Source organism: Rhineura floridana, chromosome 6 (assembly GCF_030035675.1).
Source record: "Rhineura floridana isolate rRhiFlo1 chromosome 6, rRhiFlo1.hap2, whole genome shotgun sequence".
Classification (NCBI taxonomy): domain Eukaryota; kingdom Metazoa; phylum Chordata; class Lepidosauria; order Squamata; family Rhineuridae; genus Rhineura; species Rhineura floridana.
In genome coordinates, this window is record NC_084485.1 from 48,662,561 (window position 1) to 48,682,459 (window position 19,899).

A 19,899-nucleotide genomic window follows, 5' to 3' on the forward strand; every position below is an offset into this window, starting at 1 on the left:
AAAAAGGGCAAGGTAAAACACAGAGTTCAGTCACAACAGAAAACAATAAAACTATCTAACCTAGCCTAATACTTACATAGAGGTATTCAGTTGTATGGCCACCTCTTCTCAGAGAGATAAATGGTCAAGATAGTAGATGGCAAATGGAACCTCACCGGGCAACATCAATAGGCATGATGGGACCCGGAAGAGGAACAAAAGCTGAGGTTTGAGCCCCATACTTATGGCAAAATCCCCAGCAACAGACCAGAACTAATTATCCAACCAGGAGACTTCTTCATGAGGTAAGAACCATCAATCAGGGAGTCAAATTGTGTATCCTCCCTGAAACTTCCCAGACTATATGGCCTTGGTGGCACCAGGCCTTTGATGATAAGCAGGTGTGAAGCTAAGCTTCCTTGCTTATCCTCAGCTGGGCCATAAAACTGCTGAATCATGGTTCTAACACAGAGCGCAACGTTTAGGAAAGATGTCATCCCACAATTCCTTGCCACAAAGCCATTTTAAATTCAGGTTTTCATGACAAGTGTCATCAGCATACTGGTGACATTGGACCCCATAGCTCCAGATAGCCTCTCGTGGTTTCGTGTACATGTCAAATAGCATGGGGGACAAAATGGAACCCTGAAGGATTCCACAGGCTAAAAGTCAAGGAGTTGAACAGGAATCCCCCAAGCACCATGTTCTGGGCTCGCTACTCCAGAAAGGAACAGAGCCACTGTAAACCAGTGCCCCCAACTCTCATCCCATTGAGGCAGCCCTGAAGCATACCACGGTTGATGGTATCAAAAGCCACTGAGAGGTCCAGCAGAACCAACAGGGACACACTCCCCTTTCCAGTTCCCGGCATAAGTCGTTGACCAAGGCAACCAAAGCCATCTCCATCCCATAACCAGCCCTGATGCCAGACTGAAATGGATCTAGATAATCCATCTCATCTAGAAGCCCCTGGAGCTGAGACACCACCACATGCTCCAGTACCTTGCCCAGAAATGGAATACTGCAGAACGGCCGATAATTACCCAATACATTGGGATTCAGCGAACACTTTTTCAATAGGGGTTCTACAACTGCCTCCTTTAGATATACTGGGACCATGCCTTGCTGTAGAGAGGCATTTACCACTCCCTTGTCATAGGGTCGCCATAAGTTGGAATTGACTTGAAGGCAATACATACTCACATTACCCACTCAGCCAATCCCTCCCGGTCTTTTTAATGAGCCAGGAAGGGCATCACACATGGGATGGCCCTCATCTCTCCAAGAATCCTGTCCACATCCTCAACCTATACAAATTGAAAAGTATCCATTAACACTGGACAAGCAAGAGCCAAGGTTACATCCACTGGGCCTATATCAACTATTTTATTGTATTTATATATTCCTGATTGCTTTATTTTATGTACACCGCCCAGAGAGCCCTTGGGCTTAGGGCGGTATATAAATTAAATTAAATTAATAAATAAAATAAATCAACTACAGCGTCCAACTCATATCCTATAGTTTATCCTACTTCATATCTTGGAACTTTGCTCTGGCCTTTTCCAAACAAGGCTTGTACAGCCTTGAGGACAAGCCAATAATTTCCTTTCAGAGCTAGTTCCTCAAAAATGCCTTGGCTTTACATACTGGCTTTGACAGTTACCTGCCTTTCCTACAGAACTCCCTGTGGTCATGCCCCTCTTAAGGAACATTTTAACTACTGTTATTTGTTATTATTGTATGGTGTGTTTTGTATTTATTGTTACAAATATATCTTCACAACAACCCTGTGAGATAGGTTAGACTGAAAGACTATGACTATCCCAAGGTCACCCAGCAAGCTGCATAGCTGAGTTGGGATTTGACCCCTGGTCACTAACCACTACACCACACTTTCAAATAAAAAACCTTGATTTATCAATACACAAAACAAACTATAATTTAAAATTGAAGCAGGTAAGCATGCATAGGGCCTCAGCCCAAATCATGCAAACTTTGGTGAGAAGCTGCCTGGAGACACATACTAAGTGCAGGCATATCACCAAACTATGGTTGTGTTAATCACAGTTTAGAATCCAGTACTTGATCTGAGCACCAAAACAGGGAAACCATGACACAGGACTCTGCCTAGCAGTCTAGCCAGATTAGCCATAAACTTTATCTAATCAGGTTTTCAATTCTGTTTTGCTCGCTGATCACAAACCATGGTTTATCATTTCAGCCAGACATCATGCCAAACCACAGTTAAACTTCATTAACCATAGCTGGTGTGATATCCAAAATAAACCTACAGACTGCAGCAGGAAGAGTTTCATAAGCAAGTGTACACCAAAGAAATTATTCTTAACACAAATAAAGCCACTATTAGAGTAAGCCATTTATTTAATGATCTAATGTTTTAAGAGTAAAAATGTTTTAATACAGACATGTTCTCAGAGGAAAATGACTAATGGTGATTTACAATATTGAACAAAAAACAGTTATCCTAACAGGCGATCAGAGGGTCACGCTATGAAGTTCAACAACATAGAAAAACACCCTCTTAACATTTAGCTGCCAGAGAACTGGCATATTGTAGATTTGTTAACACTACTAACTCAACAAATCTTACAATATTAGAATTGGCGCATTTGAGGATCTTAAAGAATATTATTATAATAATAAACCCTACATGTTACAAAAAGCAGACAAATAAAGCAAGATCTCTGATCTCCCAATAATGTCTGTGCAGAACCCATGCACTAAATGCAATCGACAAGCACACCAGACTCCAGCTTATCAGGGTCTGAAATATATAATTTAAGAAATGCATTCATGTGTTATATTATTTTTTCCTCAAATCCGTTTTTTTTAAAGTGTTTTTGACTATATATTATATATTATATAATTGTTCCAAGTTTGTTATGTTCACTACTACTATGTTTGTGAAAGAGCTGCTTTCCAAAGAATCTCTTACTTAGAATTGCACTGTATTATTATGGGAGTGTGCATGCAAAAAGCCTCTTCAGCACCACACCACAAAGGCAGACACCTCCCTAATTTTCTTTTATAAACTTGCCCATGGAATGAAGTTTCACTATATTATGCACCCACACTATGATATGCTTTGTACTCTCTTGCACCCACAGATGACACAAACAATGACATACACTTTTCTACCTCCTTCATGAATTTTCTTTTGTGCAAGTTCACAGATGTATAACATGAACTTGCAACTACACTTCTTTGGTATAGCAAAAATACAAAACCATATGTTTTTTGCAACAGCAACAGCTCAATCCTATCCATACTTAGCCACACTATGATATGCTTTGTACTCTCTTGCACCCACAGATGACACAAACAATGACATACACTTTTCTACCTCCTTCATGAATTTTCTTTTGTGCAAGTTCACAGATGTATAACATGAACTTGCAACTACACTTCTTTGGTATAGCAAAAATACAAAACCATATGTTTTTTGCAACAGCAACAGCTCAATCCTATCCATACTTAGCCAGAAGTAAGTTGCATTGAATTCAGTGGGGCGTATTCTGAAGTGTACACACAACAGCAATCTAAAATAGCTTAAGAATCTACCTAGGAAGACAACAGTCAAAATAAACTCCTGTCCGAGAATCTCAGATGTCAATACAAAATGAAAGTGACTTTCATAATGCCAGACAAAAGACAGCAAACCCAGAGGCCTTTCTGCAAGGTGTAAACTGCCAGCTACAACTAGGATACGGGCCTTGAGAGCTACATTAATTACAGCTCCAGTTTTCTGTGGTATACAAGAGATCCATGACTTGATATCTGAAAATTAACACTATAGCCAAATCAGGATTCTTGGGAACTACATGCAGCCAATGAGAGTTGCTCTCTCCGGGCTTGTTCTTCAGTATCCCATATCATGTACTTTAAGTTGATGCATTTCCACAAGCAGTTTACCCCTTTTTAATCCAGATTAACCATCTTGGAATTAATGTATCCTGTTTTACAGTCACAAGTCCCATTCAGAATGGTATGTAGACCACTGGAGGGGGATGAGGAGAGAATACTTTTCAGCTACTTTACTTGGTAAAGCTTTTAAAAGACATTTAGAGTGTACTAAGAAATAATATTTCTTAAACTGTTTCATATATGCACTTTCAAGATCTGTTACTATCCTGAGCACTTTTTCCAACGGGGCTACTGAGGGCAGAAAATGGCATATTTGTACATTATCTGAGCTTTGAATTTGCCATGTGCTCAGATTATCTATTTTTATTTTTCCCTTTATTTAGATTTTCAAAACAAAACAAACAAATGTATAATCACACACAGATTAGCAGGGTATTATTGGCCTACACAACATGTTAAAAATGACTTATCTTCCAGGTGGATGTGTCAGAGATAGGGATACTATGTCAGGCTTTTACTTAAAAAACAGTCATTTAGCAATCAGATTAGCTACTTTAGTGAGAACAGGATCTTCACAGAAATAGCTAGAAAAACAACTAAACTGGGAAAATCAGTGAGTAGAGCAACTAGCTGCTTGCATTCAGGCATGAGGCAAAACAGCAAAATCTTGTCAGTAAGAGTTTGCTTCTAGTTTCAAAACAGTCAAGATTCAACTTAGGTTTTCAACACAACTAGGGGGAAAGGCAGTAAACATAGAGATCTGATTACAAGCTACAGCTGCCCCAAATGGGTTAAGATTGACTTCCCCAATTTTGTGCCCTCCAAACATTTTTAATCAGAGAACACACCATCGCTGACTAATGGCCATACTGGCTGGACCTGATGGGACTTAGGATCCAACCACACAGAGAACCACAGGTTCCCCACCCCTGGTTTAAAGAAACAAGCACCTGTATCAGAAAGTAATCCTTAAGTATCATAGCATTATACTTTTTTTAAGTGCTTCTCATAAATGATATTGTTATAATTATTATAACTATTATAGATCAATATTATTGTTCCCTTTTTATAGAAAGGTTTGGGGTAGCTGAGGGTGAAAGCAGCAACAGCGAATAAATTATAAGAGAGACAACACACTTCTCCATTCACAGCTCTATCCTTTGCCACTCCACTCTACTATGACACAGTATCAGTATTGTTTCAGTCAGTCGGATCTTAACAGTTTCACACTGCCAGCATCCTCACCTTTAAACAAGAGAGATGCAGATCCGACTGTTTGGGTTGAAATCCCTATTGCACATTTCTGAGTGGAAGAACTGAACCCAGAATTTGTCAGCTGGTAAGCCTCTACTCTGCTGCTTGCCCCAGCAGCAGCAGCAGCAGCAACTACTAGTACTACAACAACTAATTCGAGCGTAATCGTAACTCAGACTGCTGTAGTAGGGACGTTTTCTTGATGATGGCGAGGAAAGGAAGAGTCCTTAGCCTAGACATGGCCTAGATTTACCTAAGCGACCTGTGGGCTCCGGATTCACGGGAAGTAAGACCAACTCCTTTGCCGCAGGGAGCACTTTCTCCCAGCAGCGGTCCCTCCAATAAATACACTCAGGGAAGAGTCTGGCCTTCCCGGCCTGGTACAGCCACACAGTCGGTGCCCCAACACCGTGAGGAGGCAGACAGAGAAGCGGGGAGGAGGCAAGCTACGGACGGCCTCCTGCGCAATCCAGCCTCCGGCTACTGCCTCACAGAAAGAGGCACAGTATCCGGCGCCGAGGCCTCCAACCCAGGAATAAAGGAGTGAATCATAACAGGGCACAGAGGTCAGAGTGGGTGCTGGAACGGGCCCAGCAGTGTAAAAACGTATTACGGACCACAATTTCTGCGTATGGCGGGCGGGCGGGCGGCTCGTCGTCCTTACCTGCACCAAGGGGATCAGCTAGCATGTCTGGAGTAAAAGCAACAGCTCCTCCCTCAAGCTCCCGGCTCCATAGTGCCCGCAGTGGGTGAGGGGGAGACAAATCGGACGCTCCGCTCCGGTCTCTCCTGACACTTCCGGCCGCGCCAGAAAATTCACACCCTTGAGCCCTAGTTTCACCCTACACAATACGCACGCGTCTTGATAACATTCCCTGCCGTGTGAAATAAGTTCTTATTCCCCTTTACGGCCGTTCTCAACCGGAAGTACGCCTGCGTGTGACATTTCCCTTGAAAAGCGGTGGGAAAGTAAGGTGAAGGGAGGAATTTTCAGCCTTCAGAGATGTACGCATGCGCCTTCCATTCTGCTCAGCTCTCTTCTTTACCGTTTGTTAGTCACTTTTAAAGGAGCCGGTTTCGTTTTAATAAGTCTTTCTACATCTTTCCCCTTCCCCAAAACAAGAAAAGAAACAATTGCCCAATAGTCTACCAGACATAATGCCCGTTGAGTTCAGTGCGACTAACTTCCAGGTAACTGAGTTATTCTCTGGGCAACTTTTCGGCGAAAAGATTCTAAACACAGCTCACAAAAGGTTAATGTTGTTGTTATGTGCCTTCAAGTCGATTACGACTTATGGCGACCGTACGAATCAGCGACCTCCAATAGCATCTGTTATAAACCACTCTTTCAGATCTTGTAAGTTCAGGTCTGTGGCTTCCTTTATGGAATCAATCCATCTCTTTGGCCTTCCTCTTTTTCTACTCCCTTCTGTTTTTGCCAGCATTGTCTTTTCTAGTGAATCATGTCTTCTCATTATGTGTCCAAAGTATGATAACCTCAGTTTCAGGTTCACAAATATACATAATTCAAGCAATAAAATTCATCTTACAAAAATTACAGCAGTACAATCCCAATGATTTATTTAAAAAGCTAGTATCCAGATACACCCATCTTCCTGCCTAAAGGCAAACACGCCAACCGCAATGTCAAAGAACACAGGAGTAAACCCTTAAACAGACACTCCCCAGCTAGCAGCTCCTCTTTAAAATGGTCTCAGGCTGGTGGCTGGAACAGAGCAGGTGCAAAGCTTGCCCCTTTAGGGTGCACACATAGTTCACCCCACAGCAGCTTGTGGGTAACAACAGATACCTATCCAGCAGTCATATTGTACCATTGTTATTTATTACACTTGTTAGTCTCTTGTTACCCAAAGATCTCCAAGTGACTTAGAATACTGTAGCGTGCCACCCCAATCTCCGAGTGGTGAACAACAACAACAAATTTATGCACATTCCAACCTGAGCTCAACATGGAGGGGTTCAAAGCATCAGCAGTCCAGTAGATCTTGCTTTTCCATCAGGCTCACAGGAGGCATCCTAAAGCCATGGTGCAGGGAGCCAGCCTCTCTTCCTGTCTGTAGTTCCCAGCCTTTCCTCTTACTCAACTAAAAATGCAAGCCTCTCCTTTGGCCCCAGAAGGAGGGTTGCTCTCCTGAAGAGATCTCCCTGGCAACAGGTGCAGGATTCCAAATCAGAGGCTGGGACTCACAGAAATTATATGCCTGCTTGCGGGCTTCCCCCAGGCACCTGGTTGGCCACTGTGAGAACAGGATGCTGGACTAGATGGGCCACTGGCCTGATCCAGTAGGCTCTTCTTATGTTCTTATATGTTTCAACCCCCAAACCCATAACAATACTGTTTTTTAAAAATGTATTTTATTAAGTTTTGTATATAAGTCAAAGGAACAATAATAAAACATACAATACAAAAACATAAATCAAATATCTGTTACATTATAACAGAAAATGGGGAAAGGATCACAGAAGGTAATCAGGTGGAATTCCATCAAGACCCTCAAAGAAGAAAGCCTCTCTAAAATTGCCTAAGAACCTCAGGAGGGTGTTTTCCACCAAACGAGTTATCAACAAAAATGAAAGGAAACCAGACTGTATTAAAAATGTCTAAGTTAGGATGGTCCCTGGCTCATTGAACTGAGCCCATCTGCTTCTCTAACAAGGCTAGAGACCAATTGTCTAAGATAAATTCTGAGGGGGGTTTCCACCACCTTGCAATCGTCATTTGTGCTGCTAGCAACAGAAAGGTGATGAGATCCATGTGCACCAACTTAGGCACCAATTGCAGTGAAAGAAAGGCAAGGGCCAGCGATCTGAGTAGTGGCTAATTCGGGTCAGTAATTCTAGAGATGTAGTCAAATACTAGATCCCAAAATCTTGCCATGTAATGACATTGCAACTTCCCACACTGTTAAAAACAAAAATAAATATATTATAGCATAAAACAGACCAAAAAATCCCCATAACATCCACAGGGAGCTTTGGCAGCATTAAGGCTATGAACGCACTAGTCCCCTATAGCAAAGTGTTTTATGTTAGCCACACCTGGACGGGGAATGGGTTGATCTGCTGATCAGTTGAGAAATCTCTTTGAAGCTGAATTAAAAAAAAAAAAAACACTGAAGTTGATCCCATCAGGTTTTACAGAAAAAAGGGACGGGGTTTAACTACCATTGTGTGTCCCATTTTCAGAAGAGAGAGGTGGAGATGCACTGTAACTGGCAGAACAGTGAGTGTGTTTCTACCCTAATAACAAGCAACATCATCTTAGCTTATCAAAATCCTGGAAAAAATTAAGTCTTTATCTGTTGCCAAAAATATGATAACAAAGGCACTAGGCAGTCCTCACTGGGGAGTACTTTCCATAGATGGGGAGCCTGGGACGACTCCTTCTTGAGCTGTTGAGCCTCTGCTCACCCACGAGAGCTTGGGAGAGGGAAGACATGAGCTTCAGACTCCTCAGCTGCCAGGAGGCGCGGAAGATGCAGGAGTGGTGGAGTCTCAACAAGACCTTGGGAGCGAGTGTGAGGCTGAGTTCGGGTCAATTCCCACGGATGGTGCAATATCCAAAGAAGACAGCGCACCACCCCCAGACAAATCAGAGGAGCTGTTGGAGGTTGCCTCTGACCGTGCGTTAACTCCCTCTTCACCCAGTGGCTCGAGGGAGCCTCCAAGTGCGTCTCCGCCCCCCGACCTAGAGCCTGTTGCTAAGGAGCCGGTTCTTTTGGTTGAGCCGCTGGAGGCTCACACCCCATCACCCCGCTCGCGACGCTGTAAGAAACGAACAGGACAGAGGTCGGACTTGCGCAGGAGTCAGAGATTACGATCAAAGACTTTCCCTACTTAAGACTGCAGCTTTCTGGTTTAAGCTGCTGAGTCAACTTCCTTCACACGTTGCAGAGCATGTCTAGAGTGTAGTTAGGGAATTCTAGTGAGCTAGCGTAGAGATTCTTATGAAGCGCACTGCTTTTGATGTATCCATTACTTTAATAAAACGAGTTAATTGCACCTGTGTCTCAGCCCCGTGGATCCCACTCTGAACTGGACATGAGCAGAAGCATTGATTATCTTCCTGGCCCATCTAGCTGTCCCCTCTCTGCCAAATGTTATGAACCATGGGGGCAAAGGTCCAAGACACAAGTGGTTGTACAAATCCAGCAAAGTACCTTGCCCACATCCTCAAGCTGCAACAACTGAAATCCATCCGAGAACATCAAATGAAAAATTACTCCAGACAACTTACTAGGATCATCAGCACCAACGATGGAGTCTAAATCCCAGGAGATGGAAGCAATTTTATCCTCAAAATGCTTAACAAACATCTTGGTGGGCTTTAGATGGCTCTACCACCTCCCTAGGGCCAGTATAAGTCCTTGGCCACTCTCAACAACTCTGCTAGATGGCAAGTTGAGGATGCAATGGAAGCAGAGAAGTAAGCTTATTTCTCAGCCTTCACTGCCACTGAATTGGGTCAAACGTGAGCACATTCAATTACATTCGTTGGGAATTTTCCTCCACCTGCACTCAAGTCATCTCGCTTCTCCCTTCATTGCTCTTAGCTCTGGGGTATACCATGGAGCTTTCTGAGCTCTGCCAATTGGGAGGCTCAGTGCAATCGTGTCAACTGCCAGGTCATCTCTGTATTCCACAGATCAACCAGGGCTTCAACAGAAGAGCTGACCATGCCAACCAGAAAACTCCCCAGAGCCCTTGGAAAGTCAATTGGATCCATACATATTGGGTTGTATCCAATGGTGGCTTGTCCATTTCCATGGTCAGGAAACTTGAAGCTTGGACAAGAGCTGTTGCCTCAGTGGGTTCAGTCATTCTGTTGAATCACCATTAGCAGCTAAACACATTTTGAATTTTGAGTGAAAGGTGAATTAACTGTATTCAAGACACATTTTTATTTGTACTCACATCACTTTTTCTTATTCAGCCAATTTTGTAATTTCACTATTATCATTTATATAATTACAAGATTCAAAGCATTGTTCACATACATTAAAGCTGCAATCCTAAAGACTTTAGAATAAATCTGTTTAACACAGGAAGACTTAATTCCAGCTTGACATGTTATAGGATTGTGCTGTCATAATTTCAACAGTCACCGTAGTTATCCCCACATTAGACATGAGCCTGAGAGACAGAGACTTCCCTAGTCAATTCATTGCTATGGTGACATTTGAAATAGTATATGAAGGATCATTGCTCAGTGTCAGAGCATAGGCAGAAGGTCCCAGCTATAGTCTCTGGCATCTCCAGGTAGAGATACAAATACTCCTACTTGAAACCCTGGAGAGCCACTACAAGTCAGTGTAAAGGCAATACAGAGCTAGATGGACCAATGATCAGGCTCTATACAAGCCATCTTTCTGTGTTCCTATTTTCTATAGGAAATGCAACCATTCATTTAGATGATGTGCCCTCCATATATTTTAGACTACAACTCCCTTCAGCCCCTGTCAGCATGGCCAATGGATGGAGTTGATGGGAGTTGTAGTCCAAAACAAAGGACACCAGGTTGGGAAGGCTGATCTTGCTGCTATACAATTTATCACAACCTAAGGATGTAGTGATTAGAATGAGATACTAGTTACTATTGCTAGGCTTTCCAATAAATAATAATTACTAGAAAAATCCTTGGGAAGAAGTTTAACGGGTAAATCCTGTAAAACGATTTGAAAAAAATGGACTGCCTTCAAGTCGATTCCGACTTATGGAGACCCTATGAAGAGGGTTTTCATGGTAAGCGGTATCCCGAGGGGGTTTACCATTGCCTTCCTCTAAGGCTGAGAGGCAGTGACTGGCCCACGGTCACCCAGTGAGCTTCGTGGCTATGTGGGGATTCGAACCCTAGTCTCCCAGGTTGTAGTCCAACACTTTAACCACTACACCACACTGGCTCTCATTTAGGGACATAAAAGTTGTCCAGCAAACAAAACATGCAGTCCAATCCTATGGTTATCTATTTGAAAGTATGCTGCACTGTGTACAAAGGAGCTTACTTGCACCTAAGTATTCATAGGACTGCAGCCTTAGACGTTGAGGCTGAAATCCTAAACACATTCAATAAGACAAATGTACCAGGCAAATATAGGTGGAAAACTCTAGCCAAATCCATTGTTCCACATTAGATCTCTAGAGAGACACAGCCAACACTCTAAAATGTTGTAAGGTTATAAAGCTCTCAATAAACTTTCCCAGATTCTCTTATGGTGCAATTCTTTGCACACTTCCCTCTGGAACTTCTGGGAAGACATATAGCTGCCCCAGCACCCTCTTCACACTGCAACTCTGGATGAGCTTGCATTGCATCCCACTACTCCATGATACTCGACCCTTTCTTGGCTGAAGAATCCATGTCACCTGTTGTGATATCTTGCAGAATCTGAACCCACTCTCCCTGACCCCCTAAAGATAAAAAGAAGTAAAAACTTGTAATAATTTATTTAACAATTTTGTACTAATTAAAAATTATAATTTGGAATATTATTCAAGATCATGGGGCGACTGGAAAATTAAGAACTTTCAATAATGCAATCCTGCAAGTTCATTAACTTTTGAATATGAACCTTAAGCTTGGTGAACTGGCAGGATTTGTCATAAGATATAATGATAGAAGAGTAGACTTGAAAGGGGCAGGCCATAGAGTCCAACCCCCTGCTCAATGCAGGAATCACAGGACTAGTTTGTTGTTGTTATGTGCCTTCAAGTCGATTATGATTTATGGTGACCCTATGAATCAGTGACCTCCAAAAGCATCTGTAGTGAACCACCCTGTTCTGATCTTGTAAGTTCAGGTCGGTGGCTTCCTTTATGGAATTCAATCCATCCCTTGTTTGGCCTTCCTCTTTTTCTACTCCCTTGTTTTTTCCAGCAATATTGTCTTTTCTAGTGAATCAGGTCTTCCCATGATGTGTCCAAAGTATGATAACCTCAGTTTCATCATTTTAGCTTTTAGTGATAGTTCTGGTTTAATTTGTTCTAACACCCAATTATTTGTCTTTTTCGCAGTCCATGGTATGCGCAAAGCTCTCCTCCAACACCACATTTCAAATGAGTTGATTTTTCTCTTATCCACTTTTTTCACTGTCCAGCTTTCACATCCATACATAGAGATCAGGAATACCATGGTCTGAATGATCCTGACTTTGGTGTTCAGTGATACATCTTTGCATTTGAGGACCTTTTCTAGTTCTCTCAGAGCTGCCCTCCCCAGTCCTAGCCTTCTTCTGATTTCTTGACTATTGTCTCCATGTTGGTTAATGACTGTGTCCAGGTATTGATAATCCTTGACAATTTCAATGTCTTCATTGTCAACTTTAAAGTTACATAAATCTTCTGTTGTCATTACTTTAGTCTTCTTGACGTTCAGCTGTAGTCCTGCTTTTGTGCTTTGCTCTTAAACTTTCATCAGCATTCTTTTCAAATCATTACTGGTTTCTGCTAATAGTATGGTATCGTCTGCATATCTTAAATTATTGATATTTCTCCCTCCAGTTTTCACACCTCCTTCATCTTTGTCCAATCTTGCTTTCCGTATTATATGTTCTGCGTACAGATTAAATAAATAGGGTGATAAAATACACCCCTATCTCACACCCTTTCCTATTGGACTAGACCAGGCCGCATATTATATATAGACACTCCCACTCTCAGGAGTGTGAGTGGGTGGTTGGCACAAGAAGGGAAAGTGTGGTGCCTTAAGTGGGAGTTTTTAAAAATTTACAGAAGCCGTGGTTGAAAAACTGACTGAATTTTTTTTAAATCAGCCCTGATTGAAAAACATTGCTCTAGTTCAGTGGTTCTCAAAAAATTTTGGTTCGCGGCGCACTGTAAAACATATAAAATTTTTCTGGCGCACTTCGTGTATAAAATTAAAAATCTATTAATATATTTTAAACTATGAATAAAATAAACTATAGAAAACTATTACTTACCCTATACAAATGGGTTTCTTCTCATTTTAAAAATATACTTTCATAATATTTGAGGCACACCTAGCCACCTCTTAGGGCGCACCAGTGTGCCTGGACGCACCGTTTGAGAATCACTGCTCTAGTTCCTTGGTATGTTCTTTCTTCTATATTTTAGAATCCTAGTTAGACACTAGATGGTGCTAGGAATCAGAACTTTAATCCATGCTAGCCTTTCTTTCAGACGCTGTTGTTTTCTCCTTTATCACGGTGTTGAAAATAATCATCAGGGAGCAAAATGCAATGGTAAAAATGCTGACCTTGTAGCTGGAATGCAAAATGTTATTTCTGCTACGTTGATTCCACAGCACATGAGCGAACAACATTGTGTTTCAAACTCACACACATACACACTTCCTCCAAGTGGTAGGAGATTTCAGTCCTTTTTGGGATCAGTTTCCATGCAAAGAAAATGTACTGGAGGCTCATTGTGTTTGTTTTCAGCATTTGTCTATAGACATATAATTCATGGTGGGAACCTCTGGCCCATGGAAGCTTCCTTATCTGGCTCACAGCCACATTTCCCTCCGCTCCTTCCCATGCTGCCATTAGGCTTGTAAAATTTTTTAAAAATCTCTTATTGGACCTCATAAGAAGCTTTTTGAACTCTAATTGCTGCACAGGGGGGTTACAGGGGGGTCACAGTTGGGGAACAGTTAACCCTCTCCATGCACTGTGGCTGCTCCCGTGTGTATACATCCAAAGTAATTGCACAACTGAAACTAAAAGGTGTTTGAGTTATGCTCTTAGACTGCTGTTAGGCTCAAGAAAGCCTAATTACTGCAGGGAGGGGGCATCTTCATTATGAGTACATGTGTGTGCCCAGTTCACCTCCAGCTCTTACTCTGCCCACTTTGGTTCTGGCCCCACCCACTGCTAGCATTATGTGTCCTGGGAAGGCTGGCCACAAGGGAATACAGCCTTCTGGCTAAATCATTCATTGGCAATCACTCGTGGCCGAGTAAGATTGTCTTCCAAGATAAGGTCTTTAACAGTGGGTCCGTAAGTGACTGTGGAGGCCAATTCTGCATCCACACAGCCTCCCAAAGTGAGGACATAGGTTTCTAGATGGAAAGGCTTTGTTGGACGTGCCTTCCGCTTAGCTCGTTTGTCCCGTTCACCCTGTATTCGTGCTTCTTCAAAGTCCACAGCACCTTTGATAATAGCTGACCTCCATTTGGGACGTTCATGGGCCAAGACTTCCCAGTTGTCGATGTTCATGTTACATTTTTTTAGATTCGCTTTAAGAACATCTTTAAACCTCTTTTGCTGTCCACTGATGTTCCATTTTCCATCCTTAAGTTGGAAGTAAAGTAGCTGCTTTGGAAGAAGGTGATTAGGCATTCGAACAACATGGCCGGTCCAGCGAAGTTGATGTTGAAGGATTATTGTTTCAACACTGGTAGTCTTTGCTTCTTCCAAAATGCTAACATTAGTCCGTCTGTCTTCCTAAGTAATTTGCAGAATTTTCCAGAGGCAGCGTTGGTGGATTCTTTCAAGAAGTTGAGAGTGGCGTTTATAAATGGTCCATGTTTCAGAGACATACAGTAAGGTCAGTAGTACAATGGCTTTGTAAATAAGCTTTTTGGTCTCTCTGTGAATATCCCGATCCTCGAACACTCTATGCTTTATTCAGTAGAATGCGGCACTCGCAGAGCTCAGATGATGTTGAATTTCAGCATCGATGTCAGCTTTTACAGAGAGATGGCTGCTGAGATAGGGGAAGTGATCAACGTTCTCCAGTGTCACACCATTAAGCTGGATCGATGGTGCTACAGAGGGACTAGTTTGCACCTGTTGATGAAGCACTTTGGTTTTTTTAATATTAAGTGAGAGCCCAAGCTTTCCATATGCTTCTGCGAAGACATTTAGGATAGTCTGAAGATCTTTCTCTGAATGTGCAGAGACTACATTATCATCGGCATATTAAAGTTCTACGACAGAGGTTGACAGAATTTCTACGACAGAGGTTACCTTTTGCTTTCAACCTACTGAGATTAAAAAGCTTTCCATCTGTTCAATATATTATTTCCACACCAGTAGGAAGTTTCCCCTCAATAAGGTGTAGAATCATAGCAATTAAGATAACAAATAAGGTAGGAGCAATGACGCATCCCTGTTTTACGCCTGATCTGACTCTGAATGGATCGCTCTGAAAGCCATTGTTGTTCAAAATTGTTGCTGTCATGTTGTCATGAAGAAGTCGCAAAATATTCACAAATTTATCAGGGCATCCAGTTTTCAGAAGGATGGTCCAGAGAGCGGTTCGATTCACAGTGTCAAAGGCCTTAGTCAGATCAATAAACGCCATATATAAAGGTCGATTCTGCTCCCAGCATTTTTCTTGAAGCTGTTGTGCAGCGGAAACCATTTTGAGATCTGGGTAGGACATCTTCTGAGATCGGCAGGAGGCGATTTGCGAGGATCCTTGCAAGGATTTTACCTGCGGTAGCAAGAAAAGGGATACATTGATAGTTCCCGCAATCTGTTCTATCACCCTTCTTAAAAAGGGTGATAATTATGGCGTCCCTAAAGTCTTCAAAAGGCACTGAAAAGATAGCACAGATGGCGCCTGCCTAATATTCAAAGGGAGGGAATTCCACAGGGTAGGTGCCGCCACACTAAAGGTCCGTTTCCTATATTGTGCAGAACAAACCTCCTGATAAGATGGTATCTGCAGGAGGCCCTCATCTGCAGAGCACAGTGATCGACTGGGCATATAAGGGGTAAGACGGTCTTTCAGGTATCCTGGTCCCGAGCTGTGTAGGGCTTTGTACACCAAAACTAGAACCTTGAACTTGGCCTGGTAGCAAATGAGCAGCCAGTGCAATTCTTTCAGCAGCGGGGTAATATGTTGCCAATACCCTGCATTTTGCACCAGCTGCAGCTGCTGGACCAACCTCAAGGGCAGCCCCACATAGAGCGCATTACAGTAATCCAACCTGGAGGTTACCAGTGTGTGGACAACAGTAGTTAGGCTATCCCGGTCCAGAACCTGCCAAAGCTGGTAAAAGGCACTCCTAGCCACTGAGGTCACCTGGGCCTCTAGTGACAAAGATGGATCCAGGAGTACCTCCAGACTACAGACCTGCTCTTCAGAGGAAGTACGACCCCATCCAAAGCAGGCAACTGACCAATTATCCGAACTCGGGAACCACCAACCCACAGTGCCTCCGTCTTACTAGCAGACTCAGTTTATTGGCCCTCATCCAGCCCACCACCGAGTCCAGGCACCGGCCCAGGGCTTGCACGGCCTCTCCCAATTCAGAGGTTATGGAGAAATAGAGCTGGGTATCATCAGCATACTGCTGACACCTAGCCCCAAAGCTCCTGATGACTGCTCCCAAGGGCTTCATATAGATGTTAAACAGCATGGGGGACAAGATGGTACCCTGCGGCACCCCACAGCACAGCTGCCAGGGGGCTGAAAGACAGTCACCCAATGCTATTCTCTGTGAACGACCCTGGAGATAGGATCGGAACCACTGTAAAACAGTGCCTCCAATACGCATCTCACCAAGTCGGCCCAGAAGGATACCATGGTAAATGGTATCAAAAGCTGCTGAGAAATCAAGTAAGAACAACAGGGCCACACTCTCCCTGTCCTTCTCCCGATAAAGGTCATCCATCAGGGCTACCAAGGCCGATTCAGTCCTATAACCAAGCCTGAACCCAGACTGGAATGGGTCAAGATAATCTGTTTCATCCAAGAGTACTTGCAGTTGCTGGAATCTCTGATAAGATGGTGTCCAGCTGGTTATAAAAACATTTCCTTGATGTCTTCATCAGCATCGAATGTTGGTGCATAAGCACTTAGAATAGTTGCCTGCTGGTTTTTGGCAAGTTTTAACCGGAGAGTTGAGAGTCATTCATTAATGCCAATAGGAACTTCTGACAAGAATTTCACAAGATTATTCTTAATAGCAAAGCCTACTCCATATATTTGTCGTTCTAAATAAATAAATAAAGGTCCCCCTGGTTATGCATGGGAGAGCAGGGGAGCACTAGTCAGCATCCAGACAGAAGTAGCACCTGCTTCCCAAAGGCAAACAACCCTTGAAGCCCCATGAGATTGCTTCTTCTCAGCCTGCCATGCTGGCTGAGGCTGATTGGAGCTGTAGTCCAAAACCTCTGGAGGGCACCAGGTTGGGGAAAGCTGCAGTAAAGAGGCAGGTTTCTCACGTTACTGTGCACTAATGGAGACAAGATCCAGTCAAACGAGGTAAAGATTCAAAGTGACCCCTTCCAACAGGGAACAGATTGGCACAGGAAGACAAGTCAGTTAGGTCAGGGGATTCAAGGTGGTGCCTTCCAGAAGTTGTTGGACTAAAAGTCCCATCAGCTCCAGTTAGTATGGCCAATCGTCAGGCATGATGGGAGCTGTCATCCAACAAGATCTACAGGGCGCCCCTTTGGCTACCCATGAGTTACACAAATACCTAAAGAAGGAACTGGGCAATTCCAGTCTCCCTTGAGCCCAAGTCTGCTACTGTAAATTCTGCAGATGAATTATAACTCCAGCTTCATATTAACCAGAGCCTTCCTTTGAAACCTTTAAAAAAAATTATGACAGTATTCAAGTCTCTTACAGAATGCCAACGGAGATTGAAATGAAAATGTTTTCATTTTCAACGTCTGATTTGTGTCTATTTTGTCTCTTGCATAGGGGCAGTCTAGTTTGGCCCATGAGAGTCACACCATTTGGATTAGATATTTTACTCTTTTGACTGCATCTTGTTTCCATGTGTGCTCTGCATTGCAATGTGACACACTTAGCTCTTGCATTGGCCAGGCATACCAACCTCACTTTGTAATAACATCTCCTCCTTCTGTGTTTCCATACCCATGAGCCTGCCAACTAAATATAACATTTAATTCATCTGATGAAGTGAGCTCTCACCCAAGAAAGCTTATACCAAATACATTTATTAGTCTTTATGGTGCCACCTTACTCTTTATTGTTTTTCTTTAACTAATTCATATAACCACCCCTCTGGTACAAACAGGCCGAAGGTGGGTGTTGTATTAAAGAATGTCTACATTTTATGTCCCTTTGGTGTCAACAGCTGATGTTCTTTCATTTCAGATTGGTTTGCTTTTACAAGTCATTATAATTATAATGAATGTGATTCTCTAATATGTTTGGATCCCCATAGGCGCTTGCAGTAATTGGTGCTTATGTACCACAAGTGTAGTCCTATACATATCTTCTTATACTCTCAGGAAAGTGCATATAGGACTGCAGCCTAAGATTGTTGTTGCCTTCATGTCAATTACGACTTATGGCGACCCTATGAATCAATAGCCTCCAAGAATATCTGTCATGAACCACCCTGTTCAGATCTTGTAAGTTCAGGTCTGTGGCTTCCTTTATGGAATCAATCCATCTCTTGTTTGGCCTTCCTCTTTTTCTATTCCCTTCTGTTTTATCATCATTATTGTCTTTTCTAATGAATCATGTCTTCTCATTATGTGTCCAAAGTATGATAACCTCAGTTTCATCATTTTAGCTTCTAGTGACAGTTCTGGTTTAATTTGTTCTAACATCCAATTATTTGTCTTTTTTGCAGTCCATAGTATGCACAAAGCTCTTATCGAGCACCACATTCCAAATGAGTTGCTTTTTCTCTTATCCGCCTTTTTCGCTGTCCAGCTTTCACATCCATACATAGAGATCGGGAATACCATGGTTTGAATGATCCTGACTTTAGTGTTCAGTGATACATCTTTGCATTTGAGGACCTTTTCTAGTTCTCTCATGGATGCCCTCCCCAGTCCTAGCCTTCTGATTTCTTGACTATTGTCTCCATTTTGGTTAATGACTGTGCTGAGGTATTGATAATCCTTGACAAGTTCAATGTCCTCATTGTCAACTGTAAAGTTACATAAATCTTCTGTTGTCATTACTTTAGTCTTTTTGACATTCAGCTGTAGTCCTGCTTTTGTGCTTTCCTCGTAAACTTTCATCAGCATTCTTTTCAAATCACTGGTTTCTGCTAATACTATGGTATCGTCTGCATATCTTAAAATTATTGATATTTCTCCCTCCAATTTTCACACCTCCTTCATCTTTGTCCAATCCTGCTTTCCGTATGATATGTTCTGTGCATAGATTAAACAAATAGGGTGATAAAATACACCCCTGTCTCACACCCTTTTCTATTGGGAACCAATCAGTTTCTCCATATTCTGTACTTACAGTAGCCTCTTTTCCAGAGTATAGGTTGCACATCAGGACAATCAGATGCTGTGGCATCCCCATTTCTTTTAAAGCATTCCATAGTTTTTCATGATCTACAGTCAAAGGCTGAATGAATCTGTCATCCTGGCATTTCTTCCTTTTATTTCATCTCCGTCAGTCAGTGTGTTTCCCTGTTGATTGTTCAGTATCCCTACTCGTGGTTTAAATTTCTCTTTCATTTCTCTAATCTTTTGGAATAGGGCTCTTGTTCTTCCCTTTTTGTTGTCCTCTTCTATTTCTATACAATAACCATTGTAATAGTTCTCTTTGTTCCTACTTACGAGTCGCTGTATTGTTGCATCTAGGGTTCTGACTGTGTTTCTATCTCCTTTTGCTTTTGCTTTCCTTCTCTCTTTAACCATTTTAAGAGTTTCATCTGTCATCCATTGAGGTCTTCCTCTCTTTTTAACTAGAGGTATTGTCTTTTTGCATTCTTCCCTGATAATGTCCATAGTTTTTCTGGTTCTCTGTCAACTAAGTTTAAAGCCTCAAATCTGTTACTGCTTAATATTCTTCTGGGATGTTATTTAAATTGTATTTTGG

The 19,899-nt window shown here is 42.4% G+C and overlaps 1 protein-coding gene across 5 annotated transcripts in view; it reads right to left on the reverse strand.

Annotated features, from left to right (window-relative positions):
- The window catches only part of RALGAPB (Ral GTPase activating protein non-catalytic subunit beta), an 86,009-nt gene extending 79,869 nt beyond the window's left edge, over positions 1–6,140 (reverse strand). For 4 of the 5 annotated variants that reach the window (XM_061631720.1, XM_061631719.1, XM_061631718.1 and 1 more), the window contains exon 1: positions 5,786–6,140. The gene's annotated coding sequence lies outside the window, so the exon portion shown is untranslated. Of the gene's footprint in view, positions 1–5,374; positions 5,641–5,785 lie in introns of those variants that run through there. The other variant, XM_061631717.1, reaches the window with a different exon arrangement.
- Positions 6,141–19,899: the final 13,759 nt, after the last annotated feature.